The sequence below is a fragment of the Aptenodytes patagonicus genome, chromosome 1 (genome assembly GCF_965638725.1).
Source record: "Aptenodytes patagonicus chromosome 1, bAptPat1.pri.cur, whole genome shotgun sequence".
Classification (NCBI taxonomy): Eukaryota; Metazoa; Chordata; class Aves; order Sphenisciformes; family Spheniscidae; genus Aptenodytes; species Aptenodytes patagonicus.
The window spans coordinates 138077815-138091511 of NC_134949.1; the positions used below are offsets into that span (position 1 = coordinate 138077815).

The 13697-nt window shown below is 42.7% G+C and overlaps 1 protein-coding gene across 1 annotated transcript in view; it reads left to right on the plus strand.

Moving 5' to 3' along the window:
* SMPX (small muscle protein X-linked) overlaps window positions 1-3498 on the plus strand; it is a 44584-nt gene extending 41086 nt beyond the window's left edge. Inside the window, exon 5 of the mRNA XM_076356335.1 lies at window positions 2617-3498. The gene's annotated coding sequence lies outside the window, so the exon portion shown is untranslated. The remainder of the gene's footprint in view (window positions 1-2616) is intronic.
* The last annotated feature ends 10199 nt before the right edge of the window (window positions 3499-13697 follow it).

Below are 13697 nucleotides of genomic sequence, written 5' to 3' on the forward strand. Positions count from 1 at the left end.
TTTGAATATCTCCAAGGAGGAGACCCCACAACCTCTCTGGGCAACCTGCTCTAGTGTTTGTCTGCCCTGACAGTAAAAGAAGTTTTGTTTCCTGCTTACATGAAATTCCCTGTATTTCAATTTGTGCCTGTTGCCTCCTGTCCTGTCACTGGGCACCACTGAGGAAAGTCTGGCTCCATCTTCTTTGTACCCTTATCACCAAGATCCCTGGGGGCTTGGTGTGTGCAGCACAGGACGGCTGGTATTAGGAGCTCGGGAAATAAGGAAAGGCTAAACTACTTGGAGAGTAATGTGGGGGAAGATGAGCATGGAAGTCCCTGCAAGGCAGATGTCTCCTCCAGGATGACACCTGCAGGAAACACAGCCTTACCATTTAAGATGCTGAATCTGCTAGAAAGGTATAAAAAATCCTAGGTAATCCTAAAAACCAGAATGCTAAGTTACAGCTGTCCTTCACACCACAAACCTGCCCACGATGCGTTTGGAGGCAGAACCTGACGTTGGCCTCTTTCAGCAGAAGGATCAGAAAACACTTGTGACACTGAGGACCACGTTATGCTCGGATGTGCCTGCTGCGCTCTGCACACCCACTCTTCTGATCCTGGGCTTGAGCACTTGGGTTTAATCACAGCTAGCAATGTTTTATCCGCCCACCACTAGAAAACAGTCACCTTGTGATATTCAGGAACAGGCACAGAACAGTTTGAAAGAGAAAGGAGAATACTCAATTGAAACACAAGGAGAGCGTGTGTAGGCAGGTGGTAATTATATACAACAGGATTACACATGCCTGCGTATCCTGGGGAGCCATCAAATACAACCCGAAAGTCGGATTTGGTTTTTGAGATCAGAAAGATAAGTACCAAAAATTACCTGATTGGAAGGAAATTTCAGCTGAAACAAAATAGCACATTGCCTTACTGAATCAGGCTACGAGACGATTACGTTGTTTGATTGCTAATGGCCACAGAGCACGTTAGTAGCACTACGTGTGGTTTTATGACCTCTTTCATGTGGACAATGACACCTCCTCATTTTTTTCAAGTCAAGTTAATTAACTTTTGACTTCTTTATTCAAAAGTCACCAACACTTTCAAGCAGTTAGAGTAAGCCATGCAGGGTTTCTCTTAATTGCACCTCTTTTCTCCAGGGAAGTGTTTCTTCTCAAAGCTAAGCAATTCCAGCCTTTTGAATGTCCCTCCAATATTTGTTCAAATGTGTACAGCCTACACAGGTTCAGGAGCACAGCAAAAACTCACTTTATGTAGCGCATCACGAAATACAGGAGGTTGTCATTTTTTTTCTCTGTCCTGTGGCTTTTTCTCTACTTTCTGAACATATGTTAAAGGTTCATGAGTTCAGTAAAATTTACCGAAAATAGAGATATTCCTCCACCCCAAATACTTACATCTTAAGTGATTAAACATATATGGTGAGAAAGTTAGCGTCTTGAACTTTGAAAAGTTAATTGCAAAACCTGTTTTTCTCAATATTGAGCTGTCTGGAACCACCGATATCAACAGCAACCACAGATATCTCTTAACTTCAAAGAGAACAGGAATAGACCCTATGCCGAGCTTCAAATTAGCTGCGACTATGGAGGAAAGAGTCGCTGTAGACAGGTCAATGGAAATTGCTCGTCATTCCCCAGAGAGCAGCTAAACACCCCCCCATCTTGCTTTACATAAGTAAATAAATCAACTCCGATGGGATTTATATAAACAGCACAGAAAATACTATGCTACCATGTCTAGAATACTGTCTTCAGTGCTGGTCAGTCATGAAAATTAAAGCAGAAATAGGGGAGGAGTGGAGTTGTGACAAAAATAGTTACAGGAACAGATACACTTCCGAAAGGAGAGAGGCTTAAAATCCCTGGAACTGTTCAGTTTGGACAGGAGACGAAGAAGGAGACTCACTACCAGTAAGGACTCTAATGGGCAGAACGTAGAAAGCAAGAAAAGAGGATAATCAAAACAGCTGAGAAAAAAAAAAAAAAAAAAAAAAGTATGCATATACATATATGTATATACCAGTAAATAGTATTTACTGGTAAAATTAAATACTGTTTTTATTTTTATCCAGTTGATGCATCCCTACAACCTGCAGCGTGACCACTCTGCTGTGCCATACGGCAGGATTTGCCGCCTGTGCCTGCTGAAGCAGAGCCGGGGCTTCCCTGGGGATGAGTCCCAGGGTACCTGTAGGGCTGGACCCTGATTGCCAGAGGGCAGGGGCAGCCCGGCAGCCCCCCGCACCCTGCCAGGCAGCTGGGGGCAACTGGGCAATGGGATGGGGCAGGGGTCACAGCTACCCTGTACTGAGGGCAAAACTCAAGGCTTTAAAGGCCTGAGCTCTTAACAGAGTCATGAAGTTTCATCAGACAGAGATTTGGAGAGTGGGTGAAAAAAGTTAGTGGATCAAAAAGATTTTGTTTCACACCCATTCTGTATTCCCCGAGCTTGGGTGTAAACAAGTACACTCAGTGAAAGCAAAATTGCGGTTGCGGGGAATATACTCTCCCTCACAACTTACAGGTACTTTTCTGCATGCTCTCAAAATACCTGTGAGTGCACTGATAAATGATTAATCTCTGGTCTTGTATTTGTCACACAGGTCTGACAAGAGAAACTGAATGGATTCCAGTGAATGGAGATAATTTGAAATATTTTATATGTTTGTATGAAGACTATGAACTTCCTAACTCTGCAATACCCCATAGGAAGCATCTTATTTGTACATTTATATCAACACTTTCTTGTTCATTTTGTTTAGCATAGGAAGGTACTGATGAAATAAACCAGAACACAGCAACGAGCAATGACTGTGTAAGTGTTCAGGAATGATTTGGACCTTAGAACGGGGAATAGTGTAATTTGAAGTCTGAGCAAAAGTAGAACAAATACTTTAAAAAAAAAAAATCATTATTTGCAATTAATTGGGTTTCCTTCCTTTTGAAAAAAAAAAATCAATATGGACAAAAGAGTTTTAAAATTATTTGACAAAATGCAGAATAAATGAGGAATGTAATGTCTAATTTCCTGTTGTGTATTCCTGGTTATAGAATAGGAATCGTGTATCATGTGTAATAAAGGAAATGAAAATATTAAAAGGCATGGTCTTTCTGATTAGTTGAGCTGAATTCTTCTTTTGTTGTAGAGCCAAAGTATTTCTTTTTCGTGAGAATCTAAAATGCACTGATGTTCTGATATTTATGCATCACCTTTACTTTATACAATGAAAATACAAGATGTGAGCTAGCTCATGGAAAACCTGCAGCCTTTGTTCAAATAAACAGGTCAACCAGCCTTGATGGAACACGCTCCTGAATATATGTTGAAGGATCACTATCTTCAAAAGCCCAGATAAAAAGGGGACATTGAAATACTGATGCTGAGGAAAAATCATGTATCACACTAACTCTTACATACGATGATTAATCCCTGATGCTTGTTTTATATGAACTGTACAGAAATAAAGACTGTTCAATGCATATTCTATTTTTGGAAATGAGATCTTATTGTTAGAGACATTTAATACACTGTGTCTCCTTGGTCTCTCTTGTGTTTACTGTGAAGGGATAAGAGGAGCTGTTTTGTAATAATATTCTTCTACCATTGATTGAAAACTATTCTACATGCTCTGAAACTCTCTGCCTGGCTCTTGTTTATTCAATTAAAATAAAGATAATTATTCTGGTTAGAAAACAGATTTCAGGTTGAATATTATTAACAATGACATCCATTTAATTCTTGTTTGCTACATCAAACAATACAAAAGCTAACTGGTAGTATTTTTGTATTTTAAATTATTACATCTATTTGCATGGCTTTATACAGGAAATTAGAAAGGAGCTCTGCTTGCTGCAGCTCAATTAAAAAGATATTCTTGTATTTTTTTACTTTCAATATGCAATACTGACATTGCTTACTATCCTGCTTCATCCTTATACGCTTATGGCTGTTTTCCCTTAATGCATTCCTTGGAGGCGAACGTCCCCAAAAGACAGGTTGAAATGAAAGTGTCAAGAGGCAGAATGCATCAGGACCACCTTTCATTTACATACTGATAAGATTAACGTGTCTATTCAATCAAAAATGAACAATTTTCCCCCACAGTGCATTATCAGTCACTGATATTGGACTGCATTTTTCCTGCCGGTATGGAAGTGATAAAACGAGGAGAAAACACAATCCCTTGAGCCAAAAGCATGTTGAAGGCGAGATGAGTCAGCGCCTCAGCTTTTATTATGCTTTACTCACTTTAAAAATACTCATTTCAGAGAACTGCAGAAAGGTAAAGCCACATTTTTTCCCCTCCTTTCACAGTTAGGAAACTTCATAGTGGAGATTCCAGGGATGGGGAGAGCTAGGACCACATCCCAGGCATCACGTCTGAATGTGTAAGTGAAAGAAAAAAAAAAAAAAAAATCCCTGTCACAGACACATGCTTCTTTTGCCAGATTTCAACTCCTTGCTACAAAGTGGAGGGGTACCACCAGTGGCCATTGAAACGTCTTAATGGTGGGGAGGCGCTAGGCAGAAGCAAAGAATATTTTTTCTTAGCTTCATTTTTGTTTTAAACAAAATTTCAAAATACATATAATTTTAAGCCATCTCGAGGCTGACAACTATGGGGCGTGGGGATCAGTGAGGACTCCGAGTTAGGTCTTAGCGCCACAAGGAATCTTTATTAAAGCATAAAATTAGCAACTAAATACTAGGAAAAAAAGGAGGCTATGAAGGCTCTCTGTGTCTCAGCTAGCGAACTGTTAACAACTGGTCTGAACCATCATGTGCCAGTGATGTTACTTTTTATCTAAGTCTTATGAAAGGGTCTGACTGTAGAGCATACACGGACCAGTGAATTACTTCTGGCATGGAAAATTTTGCCCCCCACATGTTACATCTTGGCACAAATATGGGGAAAGATTGAGATCTTACAATGAAGGATGAGCACAGAAATACCTAATAACAGATCATGCTAAAATCATGCCTATTTCATGTGATTACGTGCCAGCCTTTGTCGGTATGAACCAAACTCACTAACAGCTATATATTGACACCTCACTAATGAGGTGATACATGACCACCCCTCGGCAGTGAAGCCAGAGGAATGGTTGCAGCACAAGAAATAGTTATCATAACTGAACCACAGAGAGAGAAACTCCCCTCCACCCCACAACCCCCAACCTGCTTAATGAAGAACCTGTGAAATAAAGCAAAATAGCTGGATTACAATGTCATCCCTATGCTCTGGTCTCTGCATGGTGCTGGCGTGACAGTAAATCAAAGGGAAGGTATTGGCCTGGTGTCACTAAGCCCCGTGCACGTAAGGTGGAGGAAGAGTTTCCTTTGTTAACTCCCTACCCAGTTCTCTGCATTGTGATTTTTTTTTTTGTCCCAATGCCAAAAGAGAGACTTCTTTAATCTAACTGAACATATTTTTCTGAGAAACTGCTCAACAATGTGGTGGAGACATGTTCTGTTAGAACAACAGAAATTGTTATTGCGCTGTGCCCATGGCAAAGGGTTTAGTCTAGTGAGACACCAAGACCCCAGCACGTTTGGGGGGAGACTTTTAATCATCGTCCACTGAACAAAAACACACTCTAATGATTTCTCTGATCATCTGCACAGAAAAATCCAAACACATTTAATTTAGAGGTAAAGATAAAGGTAGAGATAAAATAATAATTACTGTTGCTGGAAACATTTTGGTGAGTTTGAATGTATTTCAATTGATGACTCTGGTTTAATCACTTTCAGTTAAAAGATTATAATGCTTCTGCATTTCTAAGACAAATAGTGCTACCTGCCTTAAAACTCTGGAGGCTTGGCTTTATGCATAACTTGAATTATAGAACTAAACTGGCAGTTTTGCATTTTCTCTGGTGGTGTAAGCTATTATTAGTAGTAGTAAAAGGAAGGCCCCACTGTACTACTTTACCTACCGTACCAGCAAAACATCTGTAGTTACATGCAACTGTGTTTATGGACGTGAATTCCCAAAATCAAAGTCTTGAGGTGCAGTTCATTGAGTTCAGTGGCATCTTACCAGGACTGTGCTCAGTGCAATCACAAGGGTGATAAAGATGGCCCTTTTATTTATCTCTTGTTCCATGCTCTCTGTAAATTATTTATGGGAAGATGTAATAAAAATCTGGCACTTTGGCCATTTTGTATTATAAAAAATTGATGTCGAGAGAAGAGAATCAGGGAAGGCTGTCCAAAGAAAGCAGTGGTATTTTTCTTGGTAATAGCTTTAGGGCCAAAATGTTGAAGCAATTTTCTTTTGCCCTTGTGACTAAGTCCTGCTTTCCCTAATGTGTGCACATTTAATTTGAATGAGTTTTTGCTTTATAAGTGAAGCAGATTAAGTAATGTGCTCGGCAAAAAAATCCTAATTTTGGTATACAAGCTGCCTAGTACTACTGGTACATGAATAATTACAAAGGAAACTCCCCCTAATGCCAGTTTTTCAGCCCTCAAAGAGTACTGCAGCTTTGCTCCTTACTTTATGCCCCTAGATAAAACGGTTCTCTAGAGACAAAAAACTAAGAGTTGGATATAAGATTAGTCAAACTTGGCAAAATCCAGTTTTCCTGAGTCTTTGGAAGAAGTCTAAAGCCATTTATAAAATAAACACATCTCTTCATATGCTATGCATATGTATGCACTTTCTACTTTGCAGTAACTATGAAGTGAATGTTTTCAAAGATATCCTACAGAAGACTGGTGACTAACTGCAAGTGCAGTAGCAAAGTGCAATAGCAAAGTGACAATGTTCTGGCCCTGATACCAACTGTGGGTTTCGTATGCACTGGTGGTTGATAAATCTTGTCTGCTAACTAATTAAATTTGATTTTGTCTGGATGTTGTACTGTGAAAAGTGACCTGATCCTCTGCTGTATTTTTAGTTAAACTGGAATTCGATTCGTCTTTCTTACAGATGCTGCATTCTTAGTAAATGTTTTTTACAGGAACTGCAATAGTTTCTGTTGAGAGTATTCTTCATCTAATACAGTGGTTCTTCATCTTCATCTAATACTTATGGCTTTCCTAGCTGATCATTTGCAGGGTCAAAATGGGTCTTAACAGATCTCCCTTCTATCAGGAGACTGATAACGCAAGCCCTGGCCTGAGCAGAAATGCAGAAGTCAGCATGGAGCTGAACTGGACTTTGTAATGATGCAGCACACACTATTTTCTGTCCTTCTTAGCACACAGGTGTTGACCATGAGGTCCCCCTGTACTCAGCACTGGCGAGGCCGCACCTCAAATACTGTGTTCAGTTTTGGGCCCCTCACTGCAAGAAAGACATTGAGGTGCTGGAGCGTGTCCAGAGAAGGGCAACGAGGCTGGTGAAGGGTCTAGAGCACAAGTCCTATGAGGAGCGGCTGAGGGCACTGGGGTTGTTTAGCCTGGAGAAAAGGAGGCTGAGGGGAGACCTCATCGCTCTCTACAACTACCTGAAAGGGGGTTGTAGCGAGGTGGGTGTCGGTCTCTTTTCCCAAGTAACAAGTGATAGGACAAGAGGAAACGGCCTCAAGTTGCGCCAGGGGAGGTTTAGATTGGACATGAGGAAAAATTTATTCACTGGAAGGATTGTCAAGCACTGGAACAGGCTGCCCGGGGAAGTGGTTGAGTCCCCATCCCTGGAGGTATTTAAAAGTCATATAGATGTGGTGCTTAGGGACATGGTTTAGTGGTGGATTTGGCAGTGTTAGGTTAACGGTTGGACTCAATGATCTTAGAGGTCTTTTCCAACCTAAACGATTCTATGATTCTATGATTCTATGATTCTAAGTTTGGATACAAGGGGCAGGATTCACATGCCTGCTTGGACATGAGGATGATCCATATGAGTAGATGGGACTCATTGAGTGCAGTGGGAGAACACAAGAGGGGTCAACTCCTAGAGACTAAGGGGAAGGTGGGAGTGAGAGGCAGAAGAGGGCATAGGTGTAGGTTTCTGCTTTGAGAAACAAGCCAGGGAGCAAGAGTGATTTCAGGGCTACCAAGATCCCTGCTGCCATACCACTTCTTTCCTCCTGCTCAAATTTTCTAACAGGCAGCTCAGCAGGGACATCGGAGCAGGTCCAGCAGGCTGGAGAAAGGTATGTGTTGGGCTGACACATGACAGATGAATGCTTAGAGGAAGGCCAAAGGCTTGAGGAGACATCTCAGGGCCCTTTGGATCCTTACTGTTACTGAACTCAGGAAAACTACTTTGCTCCTTGCTCCCCACCAACAGTCCTGGTGTGTGCTGAGGTGCTGATTTGGAGATGCAGGGTGAGTGATGGAAGAAGCTGGGGGGGTTTGAATAATTCAGGCTCTACTTCTCAGTGTCGCTGGTTGCCCTCACAGTTCCTGTCAAGGCTGGCCCTGGCCTGGTGGCCGTATCTAGAATTAGGAAGGGCAGGAGAATACCCAAATTCATGCTTTCCTACAGAAACCAGGAAAGAAGCACAAATTCTTAACTTTTACTACACAGTCAAGTAGCAAATGCACACACAGAAAAAGTCAAATAAAGCACTCTGCCCTGTGAAACACATAGTGTCCTCCTCCTCCTCCCTCTTTCCATGACAGCCACGTGTCACTGGAGCCAGGGTATGGTTTACCAGCCCTCTGGCTTTCACAATGTTCTCAGCGCTTCTCGCATACTTCCTGCATGCACATCCGTGCGCTCATCCTCCTTTTTTATTGCTGAAGGTTAGCGAGGATAAATGAAAGCCTCCGATGCCTCTTTCTATGGCCAGTTTAGATCTCTCAGATAATCTCCCGTGAGGTCACCCACCTCTTCTAAATGTCACGTACGCATGTGATCTGAAAGCCTTCACTGACTGTCCTCATGCCTGAACGACGTCCCAGTGACTCAGGCACTAATGCCTCCGAATGAGGCTGTGTCTTAATTCCCTGCTTTGACTGTTTCTTCAATAAAATGCTGCTGACCATCCTCACGCTGAGAGCTATCCAGCGGGGCAGTGTGAGGGGGGGAGAGTTTTGTGGAGATTGGGAAAATGACACTGGATGGCACCACATGGTTGAGAAAATTCAGTCAGCATCAAATTCATATAGTAGTTGTGACACAAATGGGACATCTGGGCTCTTCCCTGGCCCTTGAGAAGAGAAGAATGCGGTTTGCCTACACCACGTGTCTGGCAAGGCAAGTGAAAGCTGCATGTGCTACAGTCATGTTGCTGACCTAAAACCAAGGGCCAGGTCATCTGCTGGTGCAGCGTGGCCCCACACCATCCGCGTCGCTGAAGCTATGCTGGTTTGCACCAGCAGTTGCTTTTGCCTGCAGCCTCAGAGAATGAGGGGGAGAGAGAGAGACGCTCAGGAGAGCATAGGCTGCAAGGGAAGAAAAAAGAAAAACAGCATCCTTCACCCTGTGGGAGGGTGAATTTCGTTTCCTAGATTGGTGTTTCCTGTATAAAGCCCATGGCTCACCAGTGCTCACCTGGAGAAGGGCCTCAGCAGATCATGGGCTCTGGAGGAGCCTGGGGAAGAGCGTGATTCAGAAAGGCATCAGGTGGGACCGCAGCCTCCCAAACCCCCTCCCGCTAGGGTGGTGACAGGCCAAGGCGGCAGAGAGGGAGGACCAGGGACCTCCCCTTCCCTCCTCTTCCCTCCAGCGGGAGCCAGGCTCTGCCAGCCTGGTCTCTCCCATGGTTGCCCCCATCCAGCCCGCTTGGTCGGGGCTTCCTGCCCTACTGTCCTGCAGGGAGCTCCTCACATCCATGGGGAGGCAGCCCAGGTTCCCAGGATTTCTAGTCCTTCCCCACAAAGCAGGGACTATCTCAGCCCTCCGAGAGCTTCTGCAGTTTGGCTGTGTTTTCAACTGCAAAGTCATCCTGGCCTGCTTGAGCAGCAAGTGAACCAGCACGTTGAGGAGGTGATTTTGCATTGCAGGATGGCACGGTTGTTTCAGGAAACGCACGTGTATGTCGATGCGGAGGCATTGTTTCTCCAGAATTTGGCTTGTTGTGTCCCAGCTTTCACACTGGCGTCGCATTGCCCAGCAAATCTTTACCAGGAGCAGCTTCCAACTCTGCAAGGGGGTCTCTCTCCTGCACCTGTATCAACTTGGTGTGGGGCAGGATGAATCTGACAGAGAACACGGCTGTTGTTACACTGTTGCTTATTGATTTTTTTGGCTTACTGATATTTTACATGCCTTGCTCCTTCTCTTCAAGGAAAAACAACCAAAGGAAAGGCACATCCAGAAATGCAAATTCCTAATATCCTAATATCCAGAACAAGAACTATTTCTACTCTTCAAATTTCAAAGAAGATAGAAAACTATCCACTTTTTTTATCTTTATGTGAGGCAGGAGAGAAAAAGAAAAAAGAAAAAATAACTCTGACATCAGCAGCAGTCGAGTTCATTGCTGTACTACTCCAGTCAGTTGTCAAAAATGTGTTCTTTACGGATTGATCTCAGCAGAAGTGCTCAAGTCGTGACATCCCCAGGGAGCAGCTTTTTAAACAGTGGTGATTTTGGACGTTGACCTTTCAATGGCTCTTCCTGTGAAGGGAGGCAGTGCTTTCAGGCAGACACTTTGCATGCCCTTTGTCCTGTACACTTTCAGCTTACTGACATGCTCAGTAAATTTTCCAAACAGAGCAATTATGGTGTCTCCAAAGTATCACACACCAGCATGCGTCCCAAGCTTTTTCTTATTTAAGGCTTTTGTTTTTCAGCAAAGCATCTCTATTTAGAAAATCACTTGTGTGAATCACCAAGGCCTGATAAGACATGTGCCTCATAGTTCAGAAGACTTTGTGATTGAAGGTTTATCATGAGCAGAAGATCCTAGAGCACAGCCCTCAGAGGGATTCAACAGACCATCTAATCCATCTCCTTGCCTCCAAGCCCAAGCAGCTATACTTGCCTGATTCCAGGCAGATTTGTAGGGAATATATTCTTTACAGCACACTTTAAAGATCCATCCATGATGGCAGCCCTACAACCTCCCTAGGCAACCTATCCTAGCATTTTGTTATCTTTACTGTTAGAAAGTGTTTCCTAATTTAAAGCTGATATTATTGGCCTGCATAAATGTAACATATATGGGTGATATTACATGTGATGCTTGTGCAGGAAACATAAAACACTGAGTAGAGCAATCAAATTAGAAAATGATGTCAATCCTATCAATTTCCATCCTCGGGGTGAGAAAGCAAACCTTATATTTCCCAAGGCATGATTAACCTGCATGCAAGGGGCTCTTAAGTGGGCCCTTGGTCTCTTGTGATTCTTCTAGGTCAGATGACAAAAATAACGAGTCTTAAAAGAAAGTGAGCCGGTTCTTGCTGAACCCAAGCAAGAGCTAAAGGATCCCAGCCAGGAGAAGAACTGGTAGCTCCCAGTCATGTGAAGCTTCACCTTCTCTAATGCCTACACAGACCAAAACCAAAACAAGGCAGAAAAGGAAGAGGAAAAATGACTAAAAGTTTAAAAGTCAAACCCCAAACCACTGCACCAGGCAGAGGATGTAGCTCAGCACACAGTTTATTGCCTTCACAGGCAAGTAGCTCAGATGAGTATGGAGGCGATTGGTGTTATCAGAAATTATGTAATTCAAATGAAAAGAGTCAGCATGAAAAGAGTCAGGGCACAAAATTTGATAAAAGCTTTCCCAGCACTTTTCCCAGTTGGGACTTTTGATCATGGTGAAATGAAAAGTAGGTATAAGAAATAGCTGCCAGAGACCATTTCTTGTCTGAATAGTCTTAGGAAGTTGAGGTAAGGCCAGTAGCTAAGATGAGTTGAAGCTTTTCTGGAGCTACAGGTTACTATATATAGTTGTGTAGAAGGGCTATAATAGTTTTGGAAAACCTGGACCTTTTTTTTTTTCTTAATACAAACTTTCACCACTAATAACAATCCCAAGAAAATCCTCTTCCCTCCCCTCCATCCAGATTTGTTATATGAGAAAGTAATTCTAACTTCCCAGCAGACCATTAGCATTGAACACATCAACCCCATCCAAAAGGATAAGCAGAATGAAGGTGTCCATTTCCACCACTGAATACATAAGCTTTTAAAAATAACGTGTTGAAATGGGCCAAGAGGAGAAGAACTTTACTCCTCCATCCTTATGCATAAGTCCCATACTGATGCCTGCTTTTATGGCAGCGCAGGCTTGCACAGGAAGCCAACGTTAAATAGTTTAAGGTTGAATAGCTTGGCTCCCCTTGGAGTTAGCATCTGTGACCTTTAGAAGACTCTGCAAACCAGAAGCTGGTAAATATTTGTTTCTCCGAGAAACCCAAACAATTAAGAGCAACAAGATTTATCGGCAGCAGTGACTTACAGCAGTGGCCTCACGGGAGGGCAGTTGCCAGCACTTTCTGAGTGTTTCTAAAGTGCCCATCGCACACAACACTGTCCTGAACCAAATCGGACAGTTTGGTGTCACCTTGATAAGAAAATCACTGCATTTTAGTAAGTAGGAAGGACATTGTCATGAGCGGCAATGGCCATTAGGATTGTTCAGCTGCCTGAAGGGATCCTGGCCTCTAACTGCTCTTTCTGCCTTTGAAAACGCCCTGAACACTTTTGTTCCTGATGTCTTAGCGATGCCTGTTTATTCTCTCCATTTGTCTTTGTAGTTGAGAATGTCAATGTATGGGAAACCACAAATGGCCTATAAGAACTTAAGTTCTCTGCAGTACCTCTTTTCTGGAGGTTGTGATAATGTGTTGTAATTCTGGAGGCTGTGGAAGTGTGGTATTTTCTCCAGTAACTCTTTTCAGAAAATACGAGGAAGATTAGGGGAAGGCCCTACCTGCCTAGCTGAAAAAAAAAAATAATCATAAAATCAACCTTTTTATCATTTAACAAAAACATTTCCTGAGGGTGAGGCAGTAGGAAACAATCCTGCAAGCCTATCTGCTTCTAAGTAACCCAAGTGAAATCAGCGGTAGTGACAGCAAGGGCAGCCATGCAACGCTGGTGGCTGAAGACTCTGCTCCCTAAAGCATCAGTGGAGGCTGCACCATGGGAACATCTGAGCAGAGATCGTTGCTGCCCTTCCCCAGCCTTGCTCACTAGGGTCTGCTCACCCCATACAGACTGCTGAGGTAATGTCTACACATGAAGAGTTAACGCATTTAAAATAACATGCTGTATGTAGAAACTCATCAGGCTCTCTTCTACAGCAGATGAGGGGCTCAGCTGTAAAGGGTCTGATCTTTAATACAACCTTTATTCCAATAGGACCATTGGGACCTGAAAATGCCCTGCATATCAGGTGAGAAAGCTGGTATATAAGGCTGAAAGATTAAGCCAAGACAGATACTTTGGCCCCCGAAACTTCTCTATGGTAAGAACATTGCATTTCTGCCTGTACCAGAGTTGATGGCAAAATTCCTATTGGCTTCAAAGGAATCAAAACCAGCCCCTATTTCCATACAACTCTGTAAACTATGAGCTGGAAAATACTTAATAGATCACAAAGCTCATTTGTAGAAAATTGCAAAATATAACCCCCTGCAAAAGATCTGTCAGACTTCTAACAGCTGTTTTGTTTTGTCAAAGGCAAATAAACCCTCTTGGGGAAAAATGGACAGGTGATTTGTATGGTGATTGCTTTCATTTTCTTTTTATTATTTCTACTTACAGCCTCTTAACCAGTCAGGAGTAGTAGAAATATCAGGGTGTGCAGTTTGTTTGCATAGATTGCT